Here is a 22,625-nt window from a genome sequence, read left to right as displayed (position 1 = left end):
TACACTTTGTCGTGCTTCCAACTTCAGTCAGAATGCATTTAGGATTTTACAATTTAGTGTAGTGTTTTCATAATGACTTCTGATAGCATTCAAAACTCATCTTAAGAAGTTTTTTTAAAGTTTTACCTAAAGTATTTAATCAAATATTTTATTTTACTTAAAGTTTTTAATGATCAATTTTGTCTCAATTCAATCATTATTTTTTCCTTTGGATTTGATGTGATTTTTTTAAACTCAAATTATTGATTAGTTTACTTAATTATATTGTTAAATTCTCTAAAGTTGAATCATTCCAGCAAGTGCTAAATAGAACTTTTGTGTAGTAGCAAATACCCTAAATAAAATTAAAGGATAAATGAGAGACTTAGGGAAAATATTTGCAACAGAATATACATAAATTACTTGCAATATGTGTTATATATTATGTATGATATATAATGTGATCTCTATCAGTAAAAAACTAGAAAATGGGCAAATGTAAATAGGCAAAACAGAAGAAAAATACAAATGGCCAGTAACTATGTAAAAATACGCTCAAAATTACTAATAATTTTAAAATATAAATTAAAATGAGGTGAAATTTTGCCTTTCAAAATGGCAGCATTTGAAAGGACTAATAACATCAAGTATTAGTGAGTATGGGGAAAAAATCGGTGTCTTCATAAATCTTTAGTACACGTATAAATTAGAATAACCTTTGAAAATAAAATTTGTTTTTATATGTTAAAAATTTTACTGTGCGTATATAATCTTTCAGCAATCTTACTGTTAGTAATCTATACAAAAGCCACAGAGTGAGTTGAAAACGACCAATGTGTGTCAGGCTACATTGTATAGAACAGTAAAAATAAGAAAAATCTCTTAAATGTAAAGCAATAGGGGGCTTGTTAAGCAAAGTATGGGGCACCAATACAATACCATCGAATACCATGGGGCAGTCAGAAAGAAAGAATGGGTCTAAGCTTTCCAGGATGTACAGCTGAGTTCCATTGTTAAGTATAAAAATACATGTTGCTTAAATGTGTATCGGCTCTGGAGACACGTTTCAACAAGCGTTGGGCAGTCAGGATCACACCGTTTTATTAGCTACAAGTAAAAAATAGTTCATTATGGTGGATTCAGCTAAAAAGAGTAGACTGGGGAGTCCACGACATCCTTAAGAGGCCTAGAGAATAGGCTCTCTGCTTGCAGGAATTGGCCTGACAGTGAGAGTCCTCCCACCCCCTCCCGCCACCCCCAAGCCTGGGATGCTACAGATTGCCCTGCTGTCAAACTTGGACACAGCTGCTGCTGCCCTGCGTCTCATGCTGCATCTGCTCCCAGTGGCTAGAACAGCAAGCTGTCACCTCCAGGAGTCAGATGCCCCCACCAAAGGTAGATTCCAGTGGAGCCTCCTTCCTCAGGCTGATCCTTCCCAAAGGAGAGTCTGGGGAGTGAGGATCAGCTTGGTGGAGCCTGGAAACTCCTGGGACCCAGCTGTCAAATTTGCAACTCTCAGTCCTTTGGGGTCTGCTTTGGGAAGGTGGGACTCGCAAGGCTAGAAATTCCCCAGACATACCCAAGGGTGTTCGAAGATGCTGAGAAGCCAGTAAAACATGGTCAGTGTCCACAAGAGAGAGAGCCAACCTATTTAGACAGTGATTGTCTCCGGAGGGTAAAATCAGGGGTTGCTGTGGCAGGAACTCTTTGGTGGAGCTCTAGGAAGCACCAGTCACACTGGAGTTGAGTTTATGACACAGAAGTATTGGTGGCTGGGGGAGTGCATGTATGGGTGTACAAGTGTGTCTGTACATGAAACATGTCTGTGTATGCAATGTATATTAATACATATTTGCAATTTTTTTTTTTTTTTTTTGAGACGGAGTCTCACTCTGTCACCCAGGCTGGAGTGCAATGGCACGATCTCAGCTCACTGCAACCTCTGTCTCCCGGGTTCAAGAGATTCTCCTCCTTCAGCCTCCCAAGTAGCTGGGACTACAGACGTGTGCCACCATGCTCAGCTAATTTTTGTGTTCTTAGTAGAGATGGGGTTTCACCATATTGGACAGGGTGGTCTCGAACCCCTGACCTCAGATGATCCACCCACCTCAGCCTCCCAAAGTGCTGGGATTACAGACATGAGCCACCGTGCCTAGCTGCAAAGATGTTATTTTTATTTATTTGTGGTTTTCATTATTTTTCATCCACAAAGCTAAAAATAAATAAAATGAGCTAGCTGATTGAGACCTTTCTACTCCTATAATTTTTAATTCTATAAAACCTAATAAACGATAATAAAATTCAATATAAAATATTTTGATAATGTAATACTTCATTTATACAGTATATGGATCATTGAGAGCAAAATGTAACTTGGGGTCTTGGAGTTCAGCAACCTTGTTTGTGAAGCAGCAGGTCCAGATTGATTTAAATGGCTTATCTCAGCCAGCAAACTAGTACGAGCTAATGGAACTAGAGCCCATTCCAGGGTTTCAGGTCCCAATCCCCATTGCAGTGCTGTCTGGTGATGGCAGCTGAGACCAACCCTTGGACCTCACTTCTTTCTAATTGTCTCTGTGCTGAGTTACTCTCGCCCTTTCACCCATACTCCCTTGTGATGCAATGCTGTACTGTGGCTATTCTACTGCTACAAGTCTTGGTTTGACTCCAAATTCAGTCATTTTCTGTCTGTGTGACTCCAGGCAAGAATATAATAAGTGAGCTCCTATGGGGTTGCCGTGAGCATCAAGTAAAACGCTTCATGAAATGCACGGGGTTTTACACTTGGTGATCTCAGAATGGATTTTATTAGCAGCTGTAGCCACCTTCTTAATAGAGAAATCAAATGGCATCACTTCCCTTTACAAAACCCACACTGAAGGGTGGAATTCCATCACATGAAGGGTGGGAGGCCCTTACAGAGCCACACATGTCCAGCCACTGTCTCTCTCTTTGACATCATCTCCTTCAATACCCCTGTCCCAGATTCACCAATGTTCTTGTTGCTGGAACTTGCAACTCTGACTGTCAAGTCAGGATTTTTGCACTTACTCTTTGTATTAGTCCGTGTCTTCCAGAAAGAATCAATACAATAAAAATAGATGATGATTAGCTAGATAGATAAACAGACAGATGGGATTTATTAAAGGAAGGGCCTCATGAGATTATGGAAGTAGAGAAATCTCAAAATAAGCCATACGCAAGCTGAAGAACTAGACAAGTTCAGTCCAGGTCCAAAGGCCTGAGGACCATGGAAGTCAATGGTGTAACTCCCGGTCTGAGGCCAAAGGCCTGAGAATCCAAGGAGGTCACTGGTGCAAGTCCTGGAGTCCACAGGCCAGAAAGCCTATAATTCTAATGTCCAAGGGCAGGAGAAGAAGGGTGTTCGAGCTCCAGGAGAGACAGTGAATTCACCTTTCCTCTGCCTTTTTCTTCTATCGGGCCTCCAGCTGACTGGATGGTGCCCACCTGCATTGAGGGTGGCCCTTCCCCACTCAGTCCACCAACTCACATGCCAGTCTCCTCTGGAAACGCCCCCACATATGCACCCAAAAGCAATACTTGCCCAGCTTTTAGGCATTCCTTAATTCAGTTAAGTGGACACCAAAATTTAACTGTCACAGTCTCTTTGCCTGGAATATTCCCTCTTCCTCCCGTCTCACCCCAAGATCTTTGCATAACTCATTTCCTTTCACTGTATCACTCAGCGAAGCCTTCCATGAACACACTATGGAAAACTCCACCCCCTTCCTCTCTGTTCTTCAGCCCCTCACCTGCTTTACAGAAGGGTCACCACCTGCTCTCCCACTGAAACGTTAGCTTCAGGGATACCGCTGAAGGGATACTGCTGCACTGATGCCGAGTGCTGACCTGGTGAATGCACGTAGCAAATCCTCAGTAAGTCCTGAAAGAAGAGATGAACTATAGCATTCATTTGTGGGATACAGTCCTGATTGCATATTGATAAACTTGCTTCTCTTCTTAGTCTTCTGCAAGTTTCTTTCCCATGGAATCCATCTCTTGTTGAACTATTACTACTGGAACGTATCTGGAACTGATTTCAGTATTGGTCCTCTGAATAACAGAGGCCCTCTTCTCTGTACTTGCCTCTCTTTATTGAACTGGGAGCCTCTGATAGCCCTACCCCACTCATAGACCTGCAAGGATGATCATCCATGCAGGACCCGTGTAAGTGTCTCTTGACATCTTTGTGCAACATTGTTGGTGACTCTAGATCCTTTGTGGTCTGCCTACTTGAGATCAGCCTCCTTGAGATCACCTACATGCTTAAAATTGCCCCTCTTAGTCCCCAGTGTGTTCCTTTGCTGGATCTATACCTTCTATTGTAGTCCAGTTTTAGATGCAGTAGTTCTCAAAGCAACCATAAAGAGAGGTCCAGAAGTCACTCATTTTTGCACCAATTCAATCCTTTTGATGGACGTCCATTTGGTTTCCACACTTTAATATCTGAAAACTAAATTCAGCAGTTGTTAGAAGAAAGAGCAATTTCTCCTATAGAGAAATGGTACATTTGCCTGAAGACCTCTTCCTAACCATATGAAGACTGTTTACTAAGAAAACACTCTAAACCTTTCTAGCTTTGATTGTAGCAACAACAACAACAACAAAACTCTACATGTTTGTATTTCATTGTCTGATATCCTATGCAGAAGAAAATGTATAGGCTTTTAAAAAAACATATCCAACTCACCATTGGGTTATACCACTGTGTAAATATTAGTCTCAAACTTGGTGTTCCATCTTATTTCATTCACCTCTTTGATTACTAAACCAAATGTCTCATTGTACCTTCATCTTTTGCTGCCAACTGCTATACATCACTGTAGTTCTATCAAGCATGGAAACTAAAGGTGAATGTAGTTTCCATTATTTCTTCTGTGCTTGACACAGGGTATAACATCACAGGAGAAATGAGAAATAAGAATCTATGTCACAAATAATCTGTGGTCAGCGAAGTCGTGCATAGAGCTGGATGGTGCAGTTTATACTAGATCACTGGAGAGGAACATTCTCACGGGACAGAATCTTTGAAGAAAGAGAAAGATAGTGTTCTCTGTTATCCCTACCAGGAACAGGAGAACCAGAATGGAAACTAGAAAATCATGGAAATTCATCTATCTGGTATGGAGTGAATAATAAGAAGATGACTGCAACCAGAGTTGAATGGATTAAGATGCAAAGGAAATATGGTATTTTGTGTCTAGAAAGCATGTAGCCTTACAAGCTTCTAGGTTTAGAGAGGAGAAAACATGACCTGTATCTCCATGCTGCTTTATGAATTCAATGGCTCTTTGAGGCTCTTTGAGGCTACAGTTGACTTTAGGGGAGAGAATGGCACCTATATGGTCTCTGAGGGAGGCCTGTTATCTGCAGAATGGGTGTTGATAAGGGTTATCATTGGGTGCTATTTTTAAGGCAAAACATATTCTGCCTACAAAGAGACTTCAAGCTCCAACTTCAAAAGGTCCTGGTGGTGTCCCAATTTTTGTGTTTCATAGCTTAGAGCAGTCAAAAGCTCTTATTCTGTTTGATTCTCCAGCATCTGCACTGCCTTTTTGTGACTGGGGACTTGCCCGCTGGGGTAGATGCTGTTTTTGTGGCTGCCCAGAAGCCCTTTCCTGGGCCAGTGCCTGCAGCCGCTGTGAGTGTCAGCTACTAACAGTTCTCTAATGTCTCCCCCAACGCACACACCTGACAGAGTTTCCATTGCTTAGAATCTGTGTTAGTCTGCTCAGGCTGCCACTATAAAGCACCACACATTCAGCAGCTTAAGCAACAGAAATTTATTTTCTCATGGTTCTGGAGGCTGGAAATCTGAGAGCAAGGTGCCAGCAGGGTTGGTTTCTTCTGAGGCCTCCCTCCTTGTTTGTAGGTGGCCATCTTCTTCTGATGTCCTCCTCACATGGTCATCTCTCTGCATGTGTTGGTGTCTTAATCTCCTCTTCTTCTTCTTCTCCTTTTTTTTTTTTTGAAATGGAGTCTCACTCTGTTGCCCAGGCTAGAGTGCAATGGTGCAATTTTGGCTCACTACAACTTCAGCCTCCCAGGTTCAAGGGATTCTCCCACCTCAGCCTCCCGAGTAGCTGGGATTACAGGAACCTGCCATCATGCCCAGCTAATTTTTGCATTTTTGTAGAGATGGGGTTTCACCATGTTGGCCAGGCTGGTCTTGAACTCTTGATCTCAGGTCATCCACCCGCCTCAGCCTCCCAAAGTACTGGGATTACAGGCGTGAGCCACCGTGCCCGGCCAATCTCCTCTTCTTATAAGGACACCAGCATGTTGGATGACAGCCCACTCATCCAACCTCATTTTGACATAACTACCTTTTAAAGAGCTTACCTCCAAATAGAGTCACATTTTGGGATACTAGGAATTAGGAACACATTTCAGTCCATAACAAATCAGAAGCATTTTTTTTTAAAGGAAAACTGTAAAGCTAGTTGGAATCTGGTCACAAATAACCTCTGAGTATTTGAGCCCTCACGGCAGTGTCCTGATCCCTAAGCCTGAAACAAGTACTGCACTGCAAAACCTACACCTGCTTCCCCTAGAAAGGGCATTCTCCCCAACGTCCATCTAAGGTATGGCCATGGGGGAAGATGATGTGGACAAGGAAGCCCCTCCCAGGGAGTGGAAATATGAGTCAGGGCTGTAGAGGACAAGAGGAGTCCTCCAAGTTTACTAAATAAGGTTGTCCAAGTGCCCAGTCCATTGCCACGCCTGGGTCCCTGGCCATTCTCGCCTGGCAGGCAGTGCTGATGAGAGCTATGAACCAGTGACTGCCTGTGCTGTTTCCCATCCATCCCTTTCCTGAATGAGAGTTGAGAATGAATAGAAAGTAGAGACTCTAGACAGGACCACAATAGCCCCATTCCCCCTAGACATCCATGGCGTCTCAGCAATTCTTTATGAAGCCAAAGTTAGCATCAAAGCCTCAAAGTTCTCTATGTGTGACTGGCTGAATGATGCCCCTCAAAGACTTCCACATTCTAATCCCTAGCACCTGGGAATGTGACTTTACATGACAAAAGGGGCTTTGCAGGTATGATTACATTAAAGATCTAAGATGGAGAGATTATCCAGGTGGGTTGAACGTAATCACAAGAATCCTGGTAAGAGAGACGCATGGGGATCAGAGTCTAAGGGGATGTGACAATGGAAGCAGAGGTCAGAGAGGAGAGAAGATGCTATCGTGATGGCTTTGGAGATGGAGGACGGGGCCACAAGCTGAGGACTAGAGGCGGCTTGTAAAAGGTAAGGACCTGAATCTCCCCTCGGAGCCTCCAAAGGAGCAAAACCCAGCTGACCGTTTGATTTTTAGTTCACACAGAGTGATTCTGGACTTCTGACCTGCAAAATGTAAGATAATCAACTTGTGTTGTTTTAAGTCACTAATTTTGTGGCAATTTGTTACAGCAACAATAGGAAACCAATGTCGCACCTAGGAGGTATACATTTGTGTTACACTGCTTATAAATATAAAATATCATCTCATACTTAAGTCTGGAACTAAGCTGGTGAGAATTGGGAAGATGAGGAGATGAGTCATCGTTCATTGGCCTCGGATCACTGGAGTATCCTGCAGGGCTCAAGGGATCCAAAAAATTTGCAAAGGATCTCCTGACTCCAGGCTAAGAGGAGAACAGCGGGTGCGATCTCCTCTCAGCCCACAGTCCACACTAACTGGCCCAAGGTCACAGTATTTTTTTCGGTAGAGAGTCAGCTAGTCAATAATCTGGGCTTTGCAGACTATGTATAGGGTCTGTGTCACAACTACTCAACTCTGCTTCTGAAGTATGAAAACAGCCATAGATCATAAGTGTACAAATGGGTGTGGCTATGTGCCAATAAAACTTTATTTTATTTTATTTTATTTATTTATTTATTTTTTTGAGACGGAGTCTTGCTCTGTCGCCCGGGCTGCAGTGCAGTGGCCCGATCTCAGCTCACTGCAAGCTCCGCCTCCCGGGTTCACGCCATTCTCCGGCCTCAGCCTCCTGAGTAGCTGGGACTACAGGCGCCTGCCACCTCGCCCGGCTAGTTTTTTGTATTTGTTAATAGAGACGGGGTTTCACCGTGTTAGCCAGGATGGTCTCGATCTCCTGATCTCGTGATCCGCCCGTCTCGGCCTCCCAAAGTGCTGGGATTACAGGCTTGAGCCACCGCGCCCGGCCTAAAACTTTATTTACACAAACAGGAGGCTGACCGGATTTGGCCCATCAGCCATGTTTGCTGACTTTTCCATAGCCCACCCGACAGTAGACAACCTGCTCTTCACAGCATCTACTCTCTTGTGACTAATTTGATAATTTGGGTCTTTGATGCAGCCTCAAAGGTCACAGCTCCTAGAGATAAGCCTTCAAGTCACCACAAGCTACCTTCATAGGTGACCCACAAGTGGGGTGCTAGCTGGGAGTCCAGGTCTCCAGCCCAGGAGAACCCCCATCACTACCACTCCTCAGGCCAGTGAATCCTTCTCTGAGCAGGTCCATCCACTCTCCTTTACCTACCCCTTCTTTTTACTGCTTCGCTTGCAAGAATCCCACCTTTTTTCCTCCCAATAACCACTTTGCATTTGGTAAGAGAAAAGGAAAAAAGCTTCTTTTCCTTTCATAATTGGACCACAGGAAAATAATTAATGTTCTCAGTCAGTTCCGTATTTGCATATTGTGTACAGTTTATTGGGTAGTTAGACTGAAGTTTATTGCTTAGTAAACTTTTGGGTAATTTTCATTCGACTAAATGTCAGTCATTACCAGTCTATCCTTGTATTGTCTTTAAAAGTCACAAGTTCAAGAACCCCACAGATAGCACAGCAGACAAACACCTAAATGCCGTGCAATGGGATTGAAACTGCAGTCCAAGTTTTCCTGGCCAGGGGTGGGAGGCCAGGTGACCAGCTTTCTTTACATAACAGCCCATTAATGGGGCTTGTTCCTGTCAGAGCCCACCACTCATGCCACCTGTGACCTTCCTCTGATCCTCTGCTCTCCTCTGCAGGTGGTCTGTCTGGCTTTAGGGTTCCCCGAGGTCGCTGGTCTGGCAAGGATTGCATCTGAAGAGATGAACTAAGCTGAGTTAAATAGGCTTATCCTGCAGAGACAAAGGCACTGCCCTGGGTTTGAGCCACCTGCCTTTCCTCAGCATCAAAACAAAACAGAAACAAACTCTTTGGGGCCCACTGAATATACAGCTATTCTTCAGCTTCCTGGCTCGTGCTAAGCTGATAGCTAATCTTTGGCATTTGGTATATTGGGCTTAATTATGATAAAGAAAATGTTTAATGGATTCATCTTGAACAAAATGGTGCCCTTAATGGCAATTGTAAGAATATTTTTGCTCAACAAAGCTTCTTATTTAAAGAAATGAATTTGTAGCCTCCAAAGAAAAATTTTATTAAAACTGTATTAAGATTATAGAAATGGCAAAGTATGTTATTTTCTTCCCTTTGTATTTTCTAGCTATTCAACCTTCCCTCACCCTCCACACTATTGAAGGATCCTCGCCTGCTGATATGTCAGCTTCCCTGTTCCTAGCAAAAGCTTTGGAATGAACAGAAGGAAACAAAGACACCTGAAAAGCCCAGGTAAACTTATCCTCAAATCACATGTCCTGAGCATCCAGGAAGGGAAAGCTTCATGCCAGAGAAGGGATAGGCTGAATGACGGTACAGAGGCACTTACTGGAAGCAAATTAATCCACTGACCAACAGGACAGGCTAGAAATGCTTTCCCCTCCAAGTTTTCTACAAGTTTTTAAAAGAAACAGTACAAATGTGTATGATATTAGCAAGAAGAAAGAAGGTTTTTCCCAGATTATATGTTACATAATAAAAAGTTATATATAACATATCTGGAGAACTTGAAAACTCAGGTGTTTTAAAGTAGGCATACTGGACTTCCTGTTATTCTTTTCTAATCCTTTAACATTATCTAAATTTTCTTTGAAGTCAGAGCAGGGCAACATGACAGGGTCATGTTGACGTTGCTGATTAAGTTTTGTCAGCTATTGCTCTTAATTAAGGAGGCAGATATTTGATAAAACAGGTATTGACTGTCCTATAGAAAGTATCAGAAATAAACCTCACACTTATTCCTGTTAAGAAATAAATCATAGATATTCATATTCTCTTTCTTCTCTTCATTCAGGAACTACACTCTGCTGTCCACATACTCAATTTAATGTATGTGGCACCAACATTAACTGAACAGAAAAACTGGAAGGGAGAAAAGTCAGGCACTGGATAATCAATAGGATTCAGACCTCACAAAGCCGCCGAGTCTTTTAACTAAGGGCACAACACTGCATTGTATGCTTGAAAATTGCTAAGCGAGTAGATCTTAAATGTTCTCACCATACACAGGCAAAAAAAAAAAGGCAACTATGTGAGGCGATGGATATGCTGATGAACTTGATTAGAGTGATCATATCACAGTGTACTCACAGGCCAAAACATCACATTGTCCACCGAAACGATATACAATTTGTATTAATCAATTGTACTTCAGTAAAGATGGGGGATGGTCACTGGGGGGAGGACATGACCTCAGGGATCCAGATTAAAAGTACAAAATTATCTTTTGTCTGCAAAAGAATTCTCCTTTCCCTTGAGCTCTGTGTTCTGTGTTCTCATAGGCTGCGAGTGGTGGCAATAGGGTTACTTATTCCCCTTATCGCAGGCACTAGGATGCTTGGGATAGACAGAAAGCTGCCAGATGACTGGGCCATGTGTGGACCTTGAGGGCAGCTGGGTGTGACTCCGCACCTGCACACCCGACTTGGCAAGAGGCACTTGTCATCGTGGCAGTTTTTTTTTTTTTTTTGCCCACAAACAAGCAAAAAGTAGTTGTTGGCAGGTAAACACCTATACAATTCATATGCTCCACGAGAAAAATGAGGAATGGAGGCTGATAGGATATTAAAATGTGAATTTAAAATACACGCCAGATCCATGTTTTTACTAAATAAAGGAGAAGGTGGAAAGGGGAGAAGAACAATGGAAAATGAGAGGAAGGGAAGAGAAAGCTCAAAGGGAGAAAGTGGAAATTAAGGGGAAGGAGAAGAAAAGGCCCAAAAGCCATGATGAGGAGGGGAAGAAAAGGAGCGACGTCATATGGAGAGGAAAGTGACAGAGGAGGAGGGAGGGGAAGGGGCATGAACAAAGACCCAGAGAGAGCCTAGTGCAAACTGCCTGAGCTCCCGGTGTCACCCCCGCCCCTGCTGTCTTCGGAGTAAGTTACAGCATGTTGTCACTGACCATAGTGGCACTGGTTTCCATGGAGAGTTATTCATCATGCAGATAATGAAGGAGGGCCAGCTCTTTGCCAGTTTCTGCTCTAGGTGCTGGGGGGAGACCAGTGAGACTCTCATTCTTGTGAGATGAGAGACTTGGAAACAGTGCTTTTGCCCATGACAAACATGGTTTGTTGTCATTATAAAATGCTAGGGTTTATATTTTAAAGAGAGATTATTTTACGACCGATTTCTTAAGTATTTGCATCCATAGGAACGATTTAAGTTTTAAAGTTGTAGTTTGGACCATTAGAGAAGTCTGTATTTTTGATGTAAAGTCTTCTTTTACATTTGAAAGCAGCCAGATAGGTTTGTGATTTGACTTGAGGTTTTAACAGGAAGGGGAATTGGGAGTGGGGTGGGAAGAAACAGGACAAAACCATGTAACGGACCTAAAAGTTACATTTACAAACACACTTATTTATTGTCTTGGCTTTTTCTTTCTCTAGAATCAAATCCAGATGTCTTCTTCATCCAGCAAAGTCACAGAAGGCCGAATTATTGGCACAATGATGCAGGGAAATAAGAGAACTTTCAGGTTAAATAAAGAAGTGAAACTTAGTTCTTAACTTCTGCAACCGATCGTATCCAAATGTCAAGCTTCTCCACTTCGAAAGAGACAGCCAAGGCACGCTCCTGTATATTTGCAATGGATTAGATGGCAATGAGCTCAGCTGGGGAAGAAGCTGCTGGGCAGTCAGTTAATGCAGACCTCTTCTTTAGCATCCAGTTATGTTCTCCACAGTAGGATACCCTGGGGTATCCCTTCTGGAGTCCTGGTGTGAACCGGGGAGATGGTCTCCTGCCGTAGGATGGTGTCATCTGTCAAAGATAACCACAGCTTGATAGTACACCTTGGAAGGATTAAAATGGTCAGTGTGCATTCTCTGTGTTTTACCACCATAGAGAATACGGTTGGTCAATATTATATTATGTATTTCAGAACATAATTGCAACAATAATTAGGCATCCAATATACCTTATGTTTTAAATCAACGGGAAGAACGAAATGAAATTTCACCAAATTTGAGAACAATGTGGTAAAACACTGTTGTGAATAGTTATTTTACTACGATTTGATAAGAAAATAAAATTCACAGTGGAAACTAATTTCATTAGCAGAACCACAACTTCTGAGTTCGTCTTCTGATGCAGGAATATTACAGTTGAGAGGAAAACAGAGATACAGAAAATACCGAAAAAAATCCAGAGCTAACCATTATATCAGGAGCTAAGAAGCCAGTCACTGTGCTCTGAAGAGATAAATGGCACATTTGGCATGCAATCGCTTTGTGTAGGAAACACGACTTTTGAAGAGAATGATATCTGGTAAGAAAAACATCCTTTTCATCTTATCACAAACAGCTCTGTACCTGGAGTGTGGAGCCAGTGTCTTCTCCCTTCATTAGAGGCTTCAAAGCCTAAAAAGGCTTTGAGTGAGGAAAAGCAAAGCTATTTACAATCATTTTGTCCTCCCTTTGCCAGCTGAGCCGCGTAAGTATTGAGAGCAGCTCTGTCAGATCCTCAGACAAAATGAGGGTTTCTAGAAAATGCTGAAACTTACTTTTATGGTAAAATAATTCACCCAATAAAATTAACAACTTATATTGAGCCCCCGTCACCTGCGGTATAAACTTCGTTTTTATTTTGTTTCCTTTTAAACTTTATAGAACTGCAAATACTTTGCATATGTTCAGTACACTTCTCTTATAAAGAGGAGGTTAACTTTACTATATAATGAGTAAAGCCTCAATAAATGTTTCTAAATGTGATGGGGGGGTGGGGGGAATCCCCAAATTAATTCAATGATACTACGTTCAGGGGCTTATTAACACCTCACAATCTCCCTAGAGAACAAAATGCAAAGTCAGCTCTTCCTAGTGTTTAGCCTAAGATGGCTCTGCTATTAAATAAATAATTTCTTCTTGTGTCATCTCTAAGAGGAATGAGGAAATGTGTTTATGTATTATCAAGTCACTTACTTAATGGCTGTTGACTCTATTTCTTATCTTTAAGTTAAATAAATACAGAGCCCCTCACATCTTTATGGAGAAATTATTTCTCCAAATTTTGATTGTATTTTATTTTTTCTTTAGGTGTTCTTTAAAGTACAACATTGGACAAACAAAAGAAAATGGAGCTAAATTATTATTGATCACCCAGGAGCCCCTCTGAGCTTGCAGAATGGCAAAGATTCTTTTTTGATTAAACTTTAGTCAGGCTCCTGAACCTTCTCCTGGGCCCATCTGTGCACTTCCTTGTAAAGTTCAGTTTAGCAAGATCCCAGCCAAGTCAGTTTAGCAGGAACTCCTCATCCTCAATATCTCGTCTATGTCTGATCAAGATCTTCCACCTCCACCATTCCACAGATACAGTCTGATCACCTTGGCCTGTCTTCAGTAAGAATCCCATTAGGTTGGCTTAGCCAGAATTCCCCTTACCCTTGATGTTTCTTCCTGGTAATTTTCCATCAACTGACCCCCACCATGCTCCTGGGCTAGAAATTCCCACTTGTCCAGGTTGTATTCAGAGTTGAGCCCAATCTCTCTCCCAGACTGCAAAATCCCATTGCAGTAGTCCCTACGCCTGTCAAGATGATCCTGAAGAAAGTCTTACCAGGTTTTAGCAGTGATAGCAAATATCATTACATAACTTTCCTTTTTTTTTGAATATGTTTTTGAGACAGGGTTTTGCTTTTTTACCCAGGCTGGAGTGCAGTAAGTATAATCATGGCTCACTGCAGCCTCCAACTCTCAGGTCCAAGCTATCCACCCACCTCAGCCTCTGAGTAGCTAGGACTACAGGTGTGTGCCACCATGGCCGGCTGTTTTTATCATTTTTAATTTTTTTTAGAGATAGGGTCTCTCTTTGTTGCCCAGACTGGTCTCAAAGTCCTGGGCTCAAGTGATCCTCCTACCTCAACTTCTCAAAGTGTTGGGATTACAGGCATGAGCCATGCCCAGCCCAACTTTTGTTCCTTAATAAGAGTTTATATATGTATGTATGTATATATGTGTGTATATATAAAATTGACTGGATGGAATATCACCCACTGAAGACCAGGGTTGATCCTGCTGACTGGCTGGCTGTGCCTCCTTTCCCTCATTACCCAAAGTGCTCCTCCAAACCACACCTGGGAAGAAAATGTGATTTTTGTCAGCATCATGTGTTGCTGATACCCCCTAGCTGCCCCTGCGGTGGGAGGCACCGGAATCCACAGTATGCAGTGCCCCTCCCGTGGAGGATGGCACATCCTTGAGGAGAATCTCGAGCTTGTCTTTGCCAATGAGATATAAGTGTTCTGGATAGAAGCTTTAAGAACCAGCACCTGCTGCTTTCCCATCTTGATGATGGAAACAGGGAAACCTGGGCCACCTGAGTTCTTGGATAGTAAAGATGAGCAGAGCCTGTGGTGCAAGGAAGGCATACCTTTTTATCAGTTAGCCACTGAGATTTTTCAAGTCATTTCCACAGCCTCACCCTGTGGAAATCTAACCTTTCTAATGCCTCACCAATCGCTGCAGGAAATGTGGATGACTCTGTCTCTTTGGATTCCGTGGACTGGTAATGACGGCAATGATTTTGAGCTCAGTTGGTGTCAATAAGTATTCATGACCTACTGATTCAACCAGAAGAGGAGCAGGAGTGTCTGAGATCTGCTCAGCTGGCAATCCCGCCAATCAGCGTCTTAAGCCCAGACCTGGAATGGAGCAGTGGATTTGATGGGAAACAAACTCTAATTAAAAGGTTTGATATATCTTTCATTTGATAAGACAATAAGGAAATTCAGATGCAAGATCCATTGGGGCAGAATGCGTCGAAAATGAAGTATTCTGTGGGTTAGCAGCTAGAAGGACTGCAGGAGTTACAGGGAAGGACTGAGACATTGAGACTGCTTCTCCAATCTGGTGTTAGCGAGCTTGGATGTGTTTGTGTGTGTGTATATATATATATATGTGTGTGTGTGTGTGTGTGTGTGTCTCCATATGTATTGTAATTTGGGGGGTAATTTTTTATTGAGGCATAACGTACACCCAGAAAAGGACACAAAAACCATAAAGATTCACAAATGCTACAAATCATAAGGATATGGCTCAAGGAGTTTTCACAAACTGAACACACCTTGCAACCAGAAGAAACACAGCATTACCAAACACATAATCAGAGGATCCCCTGACATCTCCTTTCCCCTGCTTGAGAGTAACTACTGACTTCTAAAGCAGATGACCTTTGCCTGCTATGTCTGGTTGCCTTTCCTCACTGTTGTGTGTGGCATTCGTCTGTGTTGTTGCGTGTCATTGTAGCTCATTCATTATCACAGCTACATAGCATTCGATGTGTGAATATACACTACAATTTTTTAATCCATTCTACTGTGGATGGGCATTTAAGTAGTTTCCAGTTTGGGTCTATACAAATAGTGCCACTATGAACATTTTTACACGTCTTTTATGAACACACTTGTCTGATTCTATTGGCTCTAAACCCTGGGCCACAGGCATATAGCGTGTTCAGCAGTGTAAGAAGTTTTCATTGGTTCCACGTCCATACTTTTCATCGTTGGCACTTCAGCCATTCTAATGACTGTGTGGTGATATCTTCCTGTGGTCTTAAGCACATTTGTCTGTTGCCTCGTGGGCATATATATATATATATATATATATATATATATATATATATATATTTCACTTTAAGTTCTGGGATACACATGCAGAACGTGCAGGTTTGTTACATAAGTATACATGTGCCATGGTGGTTTGCTGCACCTGTCAACCCAACATCTAGGTTTTAAGCCCTGCATGCATTAGGTATTTGTCCCAATGCTCTCCCTCCCCTTGCCTCCCACCCGCTGACAAGCCCCAGTGTGTGATGTTCCCCTCCCTGTGTCCATGTGTTCTCATTGTTCAAATCCCACTTACGAGTGAGAACATGCAGTGTTTGGTTTTCTGTTCCTGTGTTAGATTGCTGAGAACAATGGCTTCCAGCTTCATCCATGTCCCAGCAAAGAACATGAACTCATTCTTTTTTATGGTTGCATAGTATTCCATGTGTATATGTGCCACATTTTCTTTATCCAGTCTATCATTGATGGGCATTTGGGTTGGTTCCAAGTCCTTGCTATTGTAAATAGTGTTCCAGTAAACATACATGTGCTTGTGTCTTTATCGTAGAATGATTTATGATCCTGTGGGTATATACTCAGTAATGGGATTGCCAGGTCAAATGGTATTTCTGATTCTAGATCCTTCAGGAATCGTCACGCTGTCTTCCGCAATGGCTGAACTAATTTACACTTCCACCAACAGCGTGAAAGTGTTCCTATTTCTCCCCAGCCTTGTTGGGCATATTTTCATATGTCTATTTGTTCTTTGGAGTGTCCTTTTTCATGAAGTGCCTGCTCCAGTCCTTTGCTAATGCACAGTGGGTAGTCTTCCCTTTTTCTTGATGATTTGTAGTTCTTTATATATTCTGGATAAAAGGGTTTTTTCAGATACATATTTTTCAAAAATTTCTCTCATTCATTGAGTTTTCTTCTCAATTCACATGGTGTCTTGATATACAGAAGTTCCTGATTTTAATGTGGTTCTAATTTATCAATTTTTCCTTTATAATTAACATCTTATAGATCTTGTTTAAGAAATCTGTGCCTACTCCATGGTCATGAATATGTTCTCCTATATTTTCTTCTAAAAGATTTATTGTTCGGCCATTTGCATTTAGATCTGCACTCCATCTGTCATCGATTTTTGTGTTTAGTGTGAAATTGGGGTCAGAAGCATCTTTTCTAATGGATATCCAGTTGGCCTATCACTTGGCTTAGCATCAACCAAAAAGACCATTTCTTCTTGTGTGTGGCACTGCTACTTTTTCAGGTAACTGCATATATGTGTGCTTTGTAACTAGACTTCCCATTCTTACACTTTGATCTTAGTCATACAACCAGGCACTGTCTTAATTTTTATAATTTTATAATCATGACACATAGGGCATTTTAAAATTGTTTTCTTATCACAAATTCATCAGAATATAATCAATATAATTAATGTAACAAATTATATGGATCATATTTAGGGAATTCGGAGCATGTATGACCCAATGCCCTTAAAGGATTACATATTCTATAACAGTGCACATCATTATTATTTTACTTGTTTGCCCTCAATTTGGCCAACTTTCAGTTTTATTAATTTTTTAAAAATTGCAAAGCTAGGTGTGGTGGCTTACACCTGTAATCCTGACACTTTGGGAGGCAGAGGTGGGCGGATCACTAGAGCTCTGGAGTTTGAGATCAGCCTCAGCAACATTGCCAAACCCTATCTCTACAAAAAAATACAGGCCAGGTGTGGTGGCTCACACCTATAATCCCAGCATTTGGGGGGAGGCTGGTGAAGTGAGGATCGAGTTCAGGAGATCAAGACCATCCTAGCCCAGCATGAGTGAAACCCCGTCTCTACTAAAAATACAAAAATTAGTAGGGCATGGCAGCACGTGCCTGTAGTCCCAGCTACTTGGGAGGCTGAGGCAGAATTGCTTGAACCCAGGAGGCAGAGGCTATAGTGAGCTGAGATCGTGCCACTGCACTCCAGCCTGGGTGACAGGCTGACTCCATCTCAAAAAGCCAAGTGCTGGCGCGCCACCTGTAATCCTAGATACTCAGGAGGCTGAGGAAGGAAGATAGCTTGAGCCTAGGAAGTGGAGGTTGCAGTGAGCCATGATCCTGTCCTGCCACTGCACTCCAGCCTGGGTGACAGAGTGAGACCCTGTCTCAAAAAAAAAAAAAAAAAAAAAGAATTGTAGCAGATGATGCACCCCATGACCAGGGACATTACAACACCATTTCCTCCATGATATGCCAGGTTTTACATGAACAATGCTCTGGACAGGTCTGTATGCCTGGTTTTATGTTCTTTATTTCCCATGTTGACAAACTAGGCTCTGGAGGGTTACCAGGCTCATTCAAGCCACCCAGGTAGTAAGTGTGAGAGATGCACATCCTGTTGTATTAATTTCCTATTCTTTAATTACAGGATAGGTGGGACTGCTTTCTCTTTATGAGCTTAGGTGTCTTATTCCCTCCTATTGCCATCATAGCTTTGATCTACGTGCCTTTATCAGGAGGAATGACAATTCATCGGGCTTCTCCCTGGCTACAGGAGCCCTACATCTTTTACCCCACCCCCTAATCCCCCTCCAGCCAAGAAAGAGTGATGGTGATGATGCCCTTTGCATTGATACACACTGCAAAGCATCCTGGAGTCTAAGGAGCACAGATTCAGAAAAATATTAACTTACGCATGATTAAACTGCTATTCCTCATGTAGAGGTGAAGAGAGAGGTGTGGGTGGCCAGTCTGCAGAGGAACTTTAGAACGTGTTCAAAGAACAGCTGTTTGATGACCACGAGAGTCAAAAAGACTCCTAGGAGGAGTTGGCTTGAGGCCAGTGTCGGATGACCCTGGTAGGAATCAAGGGATAGCATTCATATGGGAGGACCAGAGGCTGACCTGGAGGGCTGAGGGTGTGTTGCCCTCAAACAGGCTCCAAGGCCATGTGTACAACGGCATCTTCATTGAGCGTATATATTCTTTCTCTCTCACACATGCACTCACAAATCTTTATGTGTCATACCTCTACACACTGACATGTGAGATCTTTGCCAGGGTTCTGAAAGAAATGTTGGGAAAAGAAGTCCGCAGCTTTCTCTGTGGTCTTTGACATGTGTGCATTGCTTTGAGCTGCACTGAGCAGGAGAAGGGTGAGGTGGCAGGAGATCAGCAGATGCGTTGTGTTCTCTTCCCCCAGAAATGGCTTTATTATGTCATTGCCATGCATTTGTATATTTTCCTCAGCAAAATTAATGTTTGTTGTAGAAGAGGAGTGTGACGGGTAGCTTAAAATATAGAAAGTGTGGCTTCTAGATCTGGAAGAACAATATTTGGAAATAAAACGCTATGCTCGGAGTAGGCTACAATGGGCTTCTCTACTTAAAATCAGTGTCATGGAGCTCCCAGAACTGTGTTTGTTGACTTTTTTTTTCCCCCTTGGAGATGGAGTCTTGCTCTGTCGCTAGGCTGGAGTTCCGTGGCACGATCTCGGCTCACTGCAACCTCTGCCTCCCGGGTTCAAGTGATTCTCCTGCCTCAGCCTCCTGAGTAGCTGGAATTATGGCCGCTCGCCACCACACCCAACTAATTTTTGTATTTTTAGTAGAGACGGGGTTTTGCCATGTTGGCCTGGCTGGTCTCAAACCCCTGACCTCAGGTGATCCACCTGCCTCAGCCTCCCAAAGTGCTGAGATTACAGGCATGAGCCACCGCGCCCAGCAACTCTTAAATCCTTATGCTCCTCAGGATACCAAGGGATGGAGAAAGAAAGCAAAGGCAGCTAACATGCTACCTTCCTTAGACTTTACACTCGCTAATGTTGATGAACAAAGACAAAAGCTGCAACTTGCTTGGGAGGACAGGAAGTCCAGGGAACCTTTTGAGCATGGGATGCTGTCCTGAAGCTGCAGGAATGCAAGGGTTGTTGACACTGTTTTACTGAAGGGGCAGAACTAGGCTAACAGCACCCCTGGAATCTTTCCTCCACCTTTAGAGTCCTGTGTCCCCACACTAGCCATGGTTGCCTTACATTGTCTTTAAGTATCTGCTAGATGATTCTCGCTCTGCCGCCCAGGCTGGAGTGCAGTGGCCGGATCTCAGCTCACTGCAAGCTCCGCCTCCCGGGTTCCCGCCATTCTCCTGCCTCAGCCTCCGGAGTAGCTGGGACTACAGGCGCCTGCACCTCGCCTGGCTAGTTTTTTGTATTTTTTTAGTAGAGACAGGGTTTCACCGTGTTTCCCAGGAAGGTCTCGATCTTCTGACCTCCTGATCCACCCGTCTCGGCCTCCCAAAGTGCTGGGATTACAGGCTTGAGCCACCGCGCCCGGCCAGATGTTCCCTTTAATGAGCAGAAAGAACGAACACAAAGAATGAAACAAAATGGCTCAGTCTGGGCTTTGTGAGGTTTTGTGTTGATGCTGGAACTCAAGCTCTTTTTATTTGATTACTTGCACACAAATAAGGAGGAGGGATTGAAAGCTGTCCAGGTTGAGCATAAAATCCCATCACCTGTGTAGGATCTGCCTTCTTTTTCCACAGAGGTGACTTCTAAACAGAAAGGAAAGAACCTTGGGAGTGACTGAGGTTGAAGGCTAGTTGCATTCTTCACGGTTTCATTCTTTAACCCCCATAACCCTGGGAAGCAGACATTTCCATTTCACAGATGAGAAAACTGAGGTTCAGAGAGGTTAAGTCATTTGCCAAAAATCTCACAACTAGTAAAAGGCAAATAGAAGATGTGTACCTAGGACTGCCTGACTCGAAAGTCTGTGATTTAAAGTTAAGCCAATCTTAGTCTCAAATATCATAAAGAGTTCTGAGGACTTACATTTTGATTAACTCTGATGCATTCTGTGGTTTGCTTCATAAGCAACCTGTTCAAACTAGTTATCATGCTGATTCTTCATATATTCCCATTTTTTGACAGACCTTTTAAAATATTTTTAAGTAGTCCTGGAAATATAGGCAGTCCTAAGGTTTCCAGATGAACCAAAAAATTCTTAGCAGACTGATTTATTTTGACATGGGAAGTTTTGTCTCAGAACTTTATGGTAACAGAACAATTGACAATCACACCGTGTGTTTAGATGTGGCAGAAGATCCATTCAACGTGAGAAGAAAACATTCATTAGGCACAGTCGTGTGGCAGGTAAAATTGCCTGGTCTATGCCAGAAACACATCGTCCCAGGTGTTCATTCACAGGTCCACGGGATCTGAGATTTGAAATGGAACCAGCCTGAGCTTTGTCTAAACTCTCTTCATCTTATCTAATTTTATGCAAAGTGTTTAGAGAAACCTGCTTCCCCAGGCCCTGCCTGCAAATGGATTATAAATGGGTTTCTTATCATTGAAGTACATCTGAATCCAAACAATTTCTTGAAGTTTTGAAGCTGCTGAATCTGCAGTTCCCCAGGCGTCTGGACACAAAGGCATGCCAAGAACACAGCATTCCAATGGTATTGGCTACACGGAGTACACTTGATTGTGTAATGCAGAAGAATTACCTGCGCAGGGAAATCAGGTTGGGCAGTACCAGAATGGGAGAATCTCAACGGTTTTCATGGTGAATTCCCCAGTTAACACCTACCACTTATGAAGGGAACATATCAAAGGAAAGTAAGTTTTGTACATAGCGGATATAAAACCAAAGACTTTAAGTAACTAGGCTGCAGCCACACAAATCAATGCTGGAAGCTGAGAATAGAAACCAGTCTTCTGACCTCTAGTCTCAGACTCTATCCATCATTCCTGTCTCACAGGGACCAAAATACACCCTTTTCTTTAAAAACAAATGGAACCAGCAGGCCCCAATGAAAGTGAGTGTCGTTTTTGTAGTTGTCATAGCAACCAGATTTAGAATTCAAAATATAAATTTTAACGTGTGTGTGTGTGTGTGTCTTGAGGGGAGGACACTGGAGAGGTCATTGTAACCCCTTTTTCAAAATAATAAATAGTTTAATTCTATGACTAGAATCCTAACGCTTTAAAAAGCTTTAGTGATTTTAGTTTTAGAACTTCAGGACTGATGAATACAATCTTCTCTTATAGACTTTTTGCTGTTATTTTATTTTATTTTTACCAAAGTAAATTTCAATAATAAAAAACATCTCGATCTAGCTTAGTGAGAATTATATTTTAATTCTGTGATCACTTTACCATATCAAAGTTCTTTAGGAACTTGATGAGTCAATATATGGTCAGTACAGTTTACTGGATTTCAAGTAATTTCTAGCCAGAATATAATTCTCTACGTCATCATCATGAGCAGGCAAGCATTCTTCATTTATTTTGTTTCTAGGTTTAAATAATATGACAGCTTTAAAAGAGAAGATTTTGTTTTAAAAAAGTAGCCCTTCATGGAAAGTCCTTTACATGGTAAGAGGTTATAATTGTATGTAGCAGAAGCTCCTACTTGCCCCCGCCTCCCAGTATACACTTTCCACTTTTTCTTAGTAATAAGACCCCAGTTCTTTTTTTCTAGTCTCTTTGAGATCAAGTCAAATGACTGCTTGCACATGTCTCTTGAACCTAGATGTGACCATGTGTTTCGGCCCATGAAATATAAGTAGAAGTGCTTTGTGCAATTCCCAGAAAGTGTCTCTGAATGGAAGAGGACCACCTTCTTCCTCCCTGGACCATGGCTGTGATGGCTGGAGCTCTGGTATCCTGCCAGGACACTGAGGTCATGAGACACATTCTGGGAACAGAAGCAATGTGAGCTGGACA

Source organism: Papio anubis, chromosome 5 (assembly GCF_008728515.1).
Source record: "Papio anubis isolate 15944 chromosome 5, Panubis1.0, whole genome shotgun sequence".
Taxonomy (NCBI): domain Eukaryota; kingdom Metazoa; phylum Chordata; class Mammalia; order Primates; family Cercopithecidae; genus Papio; species Papio anubis.
Note: the sequence above shows the minus strand (reverse complement) of the source record.